The 10,559-nt window shown below is 42.6% G+C and overlaps 1 protein-coding gene across 1 annotated transcript in view; it reads left to right on the plus strand.

The window, feature by feature from the left end:
- Positions 1-10,559, plus strand: part of BRINP1 (BMP/retinoic acid inducible neural specific 1) — a 216,802-nt gene that overhangs the window by 695 nt on the left and 205,548 nt on the right. The window lies entirely within an intron of this gene.

Consider the following 10,559-nt stretch of genomic DNA (forward strand, 5'->3'; position numbering starts at 1 on the left):
CCCGACGTGTGTGCCAAGGTGGGAACTTGATGTGGTGCTAGTGTGTGTTTGCGTGTGCGGCGTCGTTTGCGTTTGGTGCGTGTGTTTGTGGGATGTGTGTGTGTGTGTGTGAAAGGGAAGCGATGAGAGGAGAGGTCCTATAACCTACTTACGGCGCGATGTGTGTGTGTGTGTGTGTGTGTGTGCTGCATGTTTGTACGTATGTGTTTGCATGTGTGCGTTTTTAATTAGGTCTCTTCAGCTTACACGGCATGGGATCCTTACTATAGGATCACGTAGCCTTCGGGAAACCCGCTGTGGACTTCCTCAAGGGGCCCTGAGCTTGAGGAGGATTTGGGGGATAGGACTGACACCTTATTTAGCCCAATGTTAGTCCCCTTGAAGGAAAATTCTCCCAAAGGATACAGTTCTGCTACACTTGAACCCACCGTTTAATACGGTTTAATACGAAAGAGAAGTGGCCAAACCCTGAGGCAAATGAGATGCTGTCACTTTACATTCCACACTGGGCAGCCTCTGGGATTCTGATGGGAATTTAGACAGTGGGTAGTGGGTGACAGAGAAAGGGAGAAGTCAGCAGTGGGCTCCTTTTCTGGGGCTTGGCAAGTCTGAGATAGAGATCTGCCCTGCAGATGACAGCACCTCCTGCTCCTGGGGCTTTTTGGGAAGATCTGGACAAGTTTGCATGATCCCCCTCAAGGGAAAGGAGAGAGTCCTGGGGGACTTGCTCATCCATTGCAGTTACCTAGAGTCTCAGAAGGAAATTTCATTTGAGGGCAGCTCTGGGTGATATGGGAGGAGATGAATGGGGCACTTCCCTAAGACAGATTCTGCTTTCCTTTCCCCATTTCAGGCAGGCTTGAGAGGTCCCCAGATAATCTCTTCCTAAACTGTGACCCCCACCCCCCAAACCGTGGTTCCACTGGACTTAGGAGGATACTGGGAGAAGGCAGGCAGAGAGGTGGTATGTAGCATGTGTGTGTATGTGTATGTGTGTGTTTCAACATTGAGGGAGACCTACAATTTGGGAAAGGGTTGTGGGTGAGGAACCCATGGCAGAATGTGTCAGTAACTGACTTAAGCTGCTGTCAGTATGTACTTCCCATCTCTTGCTTGGCTCCAAAACACTGCCAAGGGCACAGGGGCCATGTGAAGAACCTCATAGTCATGAGGACAGTTCTGGCCAAGGCCCCCTTTCCTCTACCTTGTAGGAGGCTGTATAGGTAAGTCCCTTGGCCATCCTGGCTAGGACCTGTCTTGGGCTTGGACTCTGGGGCCAGCCATTGATTTGATTCCCGGCTGCCTCTTAAAGGCTTGTCCTACTCAGCAAAAATGCTGAGTTTTACTGCTGTTAGCATGGCTTCCAGACTCGGCAGCTGTTACTTTCCCAAGGTAAGAGGCAGCCTTTCTGCTCTCAGGCAGCGAGGTGCTGGGAGGACAAGGGCTGAGATGTTGGGGCTCAGCCTCTTGTCTGCCTGGGCTTGAAAAGACCACTGAAAAGGCCATTTGAAAAAGGTAGAAATATACTTGACTTTAAAAATGTGTGTGTATATATATATCTTCTGGGAAGCGAGAAAAGCAAACGTGGTTGTAGGAATCTGCCCTAACGGGTAGGTGATGGTACTACCTGCATGCACTTGCAGACACACGGGTCTTTGGCCAGAGGCTGATACCTCAGGCTGAAGCCCTTCAGACAGCCACGGGGAACCTGCTTCAGGAAACTCATGTCAGAGCAGAGCTCTGTAGTTCATTTTTAGGTGGGGACAGAGGAGGAGGCCCCATGCTGGGAGCTGTTTTCATTTTCTCTCTTTTTCAATTCATAGACAATTGAAGCTGGAAGAAATATTAAAGAGCAGACAAGCAGGACTCTGGGGCCCAGGGAAGGGATGGAAATTCCCCAGTATTCTCTAGTGAGTTGGTGGCATGCTTGAGGCTAGAACCTAGGTTGCCTGACAGCCAGATCAATGTCCTTTCTACTCCTTCACTCTGCCGGGGTCGATACATTGCTTCCCACTCTGACCCCACCACCACACTTCCACCCAAGACAATCACTTGTCTTTCCTCATCCAACTTCTCATTTCAGAGATGCATTTCAAAGCTTCTCCATCTGGAAAAGTGACCCTGAAGAGAAAGGGTCCAGTGCCTCCATCACTCTCCTCACTAGACACGTACTACACGCACACACACACACACTGAACATGCACTCTTTCTCCAATGCCTTCAGAGCATCACACACAGGCAGGGACCCAATACTGACTACAGCTGGTAGATAGAACTCAGCAAACCTTCTGAGCTTTATCTGAGCTCTTTATTAAGGAAGGTTTTCCAGATAGCAAAGTGTATACCTATCCACTGATGCAAAGACTTCAGGCAAATTAATTTCTTTGTATTAATTAGAATCTCACCCCTACATATTTACACATACTGCAGGTACAGGAGCATGCACAAGAATACATATATACATACACGCATACACACATATACAAGTGCAGACCCAGAAGCCTTTCCTACTTGCTGTATTCTCAAAAAAAAAAAAAAAACGCAACCTCTGCACCAAATTGTGTTGCCCATATAAAGCCATTTATCCACACGAAGATGGCGACTCCTAACTCCAGGGAAGGGGAAATATAAAGCCTTCGTGAATGATAGGCCCTGGAGAAGTCAGAATCAGGCCATGCAAAACTGCTCCTTGACTCCTAGATGTTCCTTTCAGGGTGCAGATGAGCATTGAGAAACATGGGGTTTTCAGGCCCATCTGCAATAGAGCCTTTTCCACACAGGCTTTTCCGGGGCTGGATAGTATTTTAGCTCCCAGAAGGGGGAGCTGTGACTCCATTTCAACCAAGTAGAAACACCTCAGAGATTCCAAATCAGCCGTTGGGCCCCTGTTGAGTTTAGACCGCCCAGCCCAGGCTAAGACGAATGTATTTGAAACAGTATAGTCCTGGACTGTAAAAACACTCTGCCCTGTTCAATAGAAATAAAACATCTTCCCCTTCTTAGTGCTTGCAAGAGTTTATGTTATTGACCACAAAATCCTCTATTTCTCTGAAAAGATCTTTGCCCAAGGGGCCTTCAGTTGTGTGAGAAGACATTTTGTGATTTGTATGCTCTCTCTTGCCCCCTCCCAATTCCTTAGACAAGATCTCCAGTACTAACCACCTGAACAGACCTCTAAGGTTAGGCATATTCTGCCCTTCTCTGCCTGCCATCTCTTTGCTAAAATCCAGAGCTTAACAAATTGGCCACCGGACTCCTGGTAACCATCTTAAAAACAAGATGGGGGTCATGTGAAGAGATCAAGTCTTCAAATGTCATTCTTCAAATAATTCCTGCCATTGTTTTCTGACCCTTATGAAGGAAGTATCTTTTTCTTTCTTACCTTTAGTGTCTACTTTTTAAAGCCCTATGCATATTTCACCAACCAGCCAAATGATCCCTCCAAGAAGTCTTCCCAAGAGTTTATTTTGGAGTTAATCTCTTTCTCCCCTGTTGGTTTATATAATTTTGACTGAAACTATTTCAGCTTCTATTTCTGTTTGCCCTGTTTTACAGCCTCGTGAGTATCTGTCTATCTTGTCCTTTATGATCTTCTTAGGAACATCTTTTCATCCCCAGGGACTGACACATAGTAGTTGCTCTGTAAATGTCTGCTGAATTGCATTTTAAGTACAGTTTCAACAGATTCTCTGTTTCTGTCTATTTCTCTCTCTCTCACAATTGCCCTGTTCACTCAAAGCAATGAGATCACGGCTACAGAATTACACCATCTATAGGGTCACTATGAGTTGGAATTAACTCAGTGGCGATGGGTTTTATACCAACAATATAGGAATAATAATGATGATACAGACAGGCAAAATTACATCCTACTTGGAAATGAGCATTGCCCTACTGTGTTGCTGGGTCTTTATTTCTGTTTTCTTATTTAATCTTCTTTCCCATCCAGTGAGGTAGATACAGCCCATTTTACAGAAGAAGAAAGTGAAGATAATGCTGATTAGGTCCCTTGTACCAAGGTCATATAACTGACAGGACTAGAATTCGAACCCAAGTTCTCCATGCTTCAGCATCTCTGCTCTTTCCACTCGACCACTGAATTAATGGTAACCAATATGGATATACAACAGATTGGGTTGTTCATTGGATGCTAGGAATAGCTGGGGCATATTATTAACTCTTTGAAATTGATATTATGAAAGAGTCAGGGAGTCATAGGATCAAAGTTTCTCAGAGTTTGAAGGTTTCTCAATAACCAAATCTTTTTCCTTATTCAAGGATGAAGAATTAATTTTGTAATATCCATAATACTTGGCTAATCTGTCCCAACTTTGGCACTTTTTGCAATGGTGAGCTCATTACCACAAAAACAAGCTTTTTTAGTATTTGGAGAGTTCTTCCTTTTATCCATAAGTCTCTGAGATCATATACCACATGTATAATTCCTTTCCAATTATCAGTTCTTTAGGTATTATGGAAACATAATCATATCGCCACAAGATTCTCTTTTAGAGTAGATGGTCCCATTTCCATAGCCCTGTCTCCTGTAACATTAGTTTGGAGGCCCCTCATCATTCTGGATATTGTTCTGTGTTCTCTAGTTTATCCCACTTCTATGGTTTTATTGCCTCAGAGAGGAAAGAGTGACTGAAATTCAGTAAGAATGAAAAGAAACCTTCATTCATTCACCAGATATTTATTGGGTGCCTACTATGTGCCAAGAATTGCTGTAGACCAATGCTGTCAAATAGACCTTTCTGTGATAATGGAAACATTATCTGTGCTGTTCGGTATGGTAGCCACTAACCACATGTGACTATTGAGTACTTGAATTGTGGCTAGTGTGACCGAGGAACTGAGTTTTAAATTTTATTTGATTTTTACTTGAAACCAAATAGCTCTGTGTGGCTAGTGGCTACTGTGTTAGACAGCGCAGATCTAGATATTGGAGATGTAGCATGAGTACAGTTCAGTTTTCATGGAGACCAAACTCTAGTGGGGAGAGATAGATAATAACTGAGTAAACAAATAGATAAGCAAAGTAATTTCTTATAGTTGTGTCAGACAACAACAATTTGGGGTAATATGCTAGAGAAAAATGTGGATGGTATAACTTTAGATAGGGTAGCCGGGAAACCTTTCTCTGAGTAAGGGATATTGGAGCTGAGATTTAAATAAGAAAGGACCAGACTTGTGATTTTGTAGGGAAAGAGAATTCTAGGTAGAGAGAAGAGTAAAGATGAAGTCACTAAGGAGGGATGAGCTTAGCAAGTGTAAAGGACAGACTAAAAGCCAGTGTGGCTGAGGTTTTTGAATGAGAAGAAGAGTGGCATGAGTTGAAGTCCAAAAGATGGGCAGGGGCCAGATCATACAAGGCATTGTACAAGATAAGAGACTAAAAAGTCTAGACAGCTCCTCCCTTAACATTTCCCTAGTTGAGAAGCAGGCAGAGAGTCAAGACTGAGGAGAATTTGCAAACTGGTAGAAGTTTATCATCAAGTACACTTGACAGGTTTTCATCATGTCCATTTTTAGTCAGTCATTTCAACGAGTTCTTCAGATTCTTAATTTCCAGCTCTGGTCTCAGTGCTACACCCTTTAAATACTCCAAAGGAAGGGAGACAAAACTAAAGGGAGGAGGAGAAACAGGAGAAGGTGAAATGGATAGTGAAGGAGGAAGGAAATGAATACCTGGGGGAAAGGTAATTGAAATGAAGTTTGGCCAAAAAAAAAAAAGATGAGAGCTGGAATCAGTTTGGATCAGCAAATATTGCATATCTTGTCTCTGAAAGGCCTTGAGCAAAGTGACTTAGGAGGTATGGATATTAAGCCTGCCAGGTGCTGGAAATCTAATAAAGGAGATGTACAAATCCATAAATAATTACCATTCATAGTAGACTGATGGTTGTCATTTTTCAAGTTCTGTGAGAGTTTGGAGAAGGGAAATATTAGAGGATGACACAGCACTGGTGATGGTGGTGGTAACGCTAGTGAGGAGGATGATGATGACAGTGACTATAATCTCTTGGATATCAGAGACTGCATCTTTTCATTTCATATCTCCATTCATTCCTAATTTTATATAGTAAGAGCACAGGGACTCAGGATACCTTGTTCTAGTCTTGGCTCCACCACGGGCTATCTGGACCACCTTAAGAACATATCTTTCCCTGTCTGGGATTGCCTTCGAAGGTTGAGAACGACCAAACTGTGCCTTGCCTCACTGAAGCGACATTGCCCAGCTCTACGGAACTGTTGCTGACAAAGTTCTTGTGAAAGCAGAGAGAGGAACCACATGAGGTGGCCATGCTTCATCGTAAGGGTTAAATGTCTTCTCAAAAATGAGCACATCTCAAAGAAGTCAGACCTCAGGGCACAGATTGTGACTGAAGACGGGCTTGCTGAGTGGGTAGATGGTTATCCTGTGTCGCTATTGAAACTCTTAATATCAAAGTGATGAAGTGTTATCACAAAGCCTACTGTCCTCCTGGAACACCGCAGCCTGAAAAGCCTGCCTCAAAATCCATAGACAGTCCTTGCTACAAAGGGGGCAAAAAAGACAATTAAGAAGAGATAATGAGACTGAGGAAAAGTGAAATTAATTTTTTTTCATAGGAGGGTGAAGGGGATTTTTATCTCCCAAGGGAACTCTCTTTTGGAGATTGCAGGTGGCCTTAAGGAGAGTAGACTGAAGAAGAAGGGATGTGAGAAAGTTAAGAGTGGTAAATTGCCAGGCTTGCATGCTATCCGTTGGAGGAGGCACATACAAATAGAGAACAAAGAGCCAGAGAAGCTGGTGAGGACAGCAGATATATCATTCAGAACAAATCCTGTTCTCAATTTGCAGAAGGTTTTCTCATAGGGTGCAGAGCTGTATACAAGGATGTCAGATCCATCTTGGGAACAGCTAAGAGACTATGTCTCCCCAAGGGTGGGGAGGTAGATTCATAAGGCAATTAACAAAAGCAAGATGCAATCGTTTTTGTGTAAACTATAAAGGTTGAAGCAGCAGGGCTCCAAGTAAATGGCCCATCTGAACAGCTAGAACTCTTTGTAAGGGTTAACCCAACACTGGCCCGGAAGGGTTTCTGAGATATAATTTATCTAGCTTTTCAGAGGTCCTACAAATGAGCCAGTGGGAACCTCTGTGAGAAATAATGGATTCTGGGGGTACTGTGGAGCAGCCGTGGTACAGAGTACAAGCTGATTCAGATGGAGGAAGGGCAGACGTCCAGAATGTGATTGCTTTTTAGAGGACCCACACTTACAAAGCCTCTGGTTAAGTGGCCAGTCCTGAAGTCTCCATTCTAACAATTAGCAATCCGCAAAAGTAGGTGAAAAGCTAGTAGGCGGTGGAATTCTAGATTCTCTAAAAGCCCCAAGAAAAGCCTGGAAGAGCATTCCGAGAACTGTGACAGACATGTGCCTTAAGTACATTTCAGTTTATATGGTAGTGCATGAGCTACATTTCTCATGGAATTTGGTGAGTTCTGAGTTTTATAGTTACCTCAGAGGGGAAGGACCTACAAGGAACATTGGCTAGCTCTGTCAAAACATCTGCGCAAAGCACAGGGGCCATTAAAAAAAGAAAATCAGCACTTTGGCATGTTTAAGAGTGCAGGGGAAAAACAGATTCCCCGGCAGGAGTTGGTAATATGGTTTTGCTGCTGGGACAAATTTTGGAGACATAACGGTTTTAGATGAAGTGGTCCTCATCAAAGGTCATTGCCAGAGATGGCTGGGGCAAGGGAGGGCTGAGACGGGCCGTAAAGAATTTTTATTCTAAATGCATATCAATAAGATAGCAGCATTCAAAGTCCAGTTTAGCCTTACAAATGATTCCTGAAAATATTACCAGGTCAGCCACAGTTTTTGTTGTCCTCTCTGCTCATTGCTAACAGTGGGAGTTTAATACTTAGGCAGAGCATAAGGTGGCATCTGAAGGGGTTCTGAAAGGACCTTCACCCACAACATTTGGAGATGACTGAAATACCACTATTAGAAAATCATTCTCAAAGTGGGGAAGTGTATTTGCCAAGCACCTTCGATATTCTTTGTACTATAATGAGTGCTTGATATGGATTATCTTGTTGAATATTCTCGACAAGTTTATGGGAGGGTAGTATTATCCCCAGTCTAGAGATGAGAAGACCAAGGCAAAGCAGTTACGCCATTCGTCCAAGGCCATATAGTTACGCCATTCGTCCAAGGCCATATAATGAGTCCTTGGCTGGTTGAGGATTTGAATCTATTTCTGTCTCACTTGAAAAAGTGTAGTGGCTAAAAGCTTGGAGGCTGGAGTGTGAATGCCAGCTCTGCTACTTCCTAGCTATCTGATTCTGGCCAGATGAGCTAATGTTCTTGTGCCAGTTGCCTCATTTGTAAAATGAAGCTAACAATAGTAGCTCCTCATAGAGTTATTGTGGAGATTAAAAAAAAAACAAAAACTGTTGCCGTCGGGTTGATTCTGACTTACGGCAACCCTATAGGACGGCGTAGAACTGCCCCATAGTGTTTCCAAGGCTGTAATGTTTACGAAAGCAGACTGCCACATCTTTCTCCTGCGTGGCAGCTGGTGGATTAGAACCTCCAACCTTTCAGTTCGCAGCTGAGCACTTAAATACTGCACCACCAGAGCTCCCTTCTTATGGAAATTAAAGGAGTTTATATGATTAGTGCTTCAAACAATGTTTGGAAGCTTGTCAACACTATATAAATGTTAACTATCGTTGCCTTTTACTATTACCACACCATGTTACGTTAGGTTAAGGATTGCCCATATTCTCAGATGTGTTCTCTAACTGGAAATAACCGATAGGAAAGAGATTATTATCAGGTTCATAAGACTACCTTTCAAATGAGTCCGCTCAATGTTTTTTATCAGCCACCTCCTAGCCAATGTGGCAGCATGATAGCAGTGAGTAGGGGAAGGGAGAGAGTGAGAAAGTCGGACGAGGCTCAGAATGATGTAGAATGTCCAAGGCAGATGTTTTATTCTCTATAGCACCAGGGGTCAGAAACCAAATATGGTCATGGGATCATCTGCTATCAGATCTGACAGTCATCTGTGACATCATCCAGTTCAACTTTCTCTCATTTTTTTTTATAGTGTTTTTGGTGAAACTTTACACTGCAGACTAGGTCCCCATTTAACAATCTCTGTACATATTGTTCGGTACATTGGTTACATTTTTCACAATGTGTTGACATTCTCGTTATTTCTATTCTGGCTGTTCCATTTCCATTAATCTAACTTTCCTCTCCCACCCCCCACCATCTCATCTTTGCTTCAGGGTAAGTGTTAACCATTTGGTCTCATATAGATGATTTTGTAAAGGCGCATAGTACTCGCAGGTGATACTGTTTATTTCTGAGTCAAATCTGCTATTCATCTGAAAGGTGACCTCTGGTGTGGTTTCAGTTCAAAGTTTAAAGGGTATCTTAAGGCGAAAGTCTCAGGATTTCCTCTAGTCTCTATCGGTCCAGTAAGTCTGGCCTTTTTTAAGACTTTGAATTTTGTTCTACATTTTTCTCCCATTCTATCCAGGATCATCTATTGTGTCCCTGGTCAGAACGTCAGTAGTGGTAGCTGGGTACCATCTAGTTCTTCTGGTCTCAGGATAGATGAGGCTGTGGTTTGCGTAGGCTATTAGTCCTGTACACTAGTTTCTTACTTGAGTCTTTGGTTTCTTTCTTTTCTTTTTTTGTTCCAGAAGAGTAGAGACCAACAGTTTTATCTTAGATGGCCACTCACAAGCTTCTAAGACCCCAGACGCTACTCACCAAACTAGGATGTGGAACATAAAGTTTATGAAGTATGTTATGCCAATTGACTGAGTTATCCCATGAGCCTATGATCAGAAGCCTTCAAATTCAATAAATCAATCCCATGAGGTGTTTGGATGTGTCTAGAAAGTATCTGTAACTGTGTCTCTTATGTGCTTTATTATATATATGAATATATATGCAACACACACATACATGTATATACCTATGCCTACAGATATGCCTATGCAGGCACCCGTATATACACACATATACCTTCCTATATTTTTATATACACATATGTATACATATCTATTTATGTAACCACATCTACAGTTTTTGGTTGTAGTTGCAAAGCTGTATATGCCAGAGCATTTACCAACCACGCCGTTATTCTTCTGTACTTCTTAGTGTCATCATTCACCGCACCTTGGTTGAGTTATACACACTTCACCTACATTTCATATTGTCTTTCCCATCACCCAAAATAACAAGTGTCTACTATCTGGAGAGCGATTTCTTTTTTTCTTTTTTTACATCTAAACTCTTTCCTCTTTAAGATCAAACAGTATCTGAGTTGGAACTAGAACCCCAGCTCCTTACAGCCCAGCTCATTGTATCTCTTGATTTGCTTTTGTAATCTCTAAGACCATGCCGCTTTTTTTTGTTGTTGTTGTATATATACATATTTTTTAAATTGTACTTCAGGTGAAGGCTTACAGAACAAATAGTTTCTCATGAAACAGTAGTACACATTATTGTTAACAGCCCCACAACACATCAACCCTCTACCT

The sequence above is a fragment of the Trichechus manatus genome, unplaced genomic scaffold (genome assembly GCF_000243295.1).
Source record: "Trichechus manatus latirostris isolate Lorelei unplaced genomic scaffold, TriManLat1.0 scaffold00016, whole genome shotgun sequence".
NCBI classification, from domain to species: domain Eukaryota; kingdom Metazoa; phylum Chordata; class Mammalia; order Sirenia; family Trichechidae; genus Trichechus; species Trichechus manatus.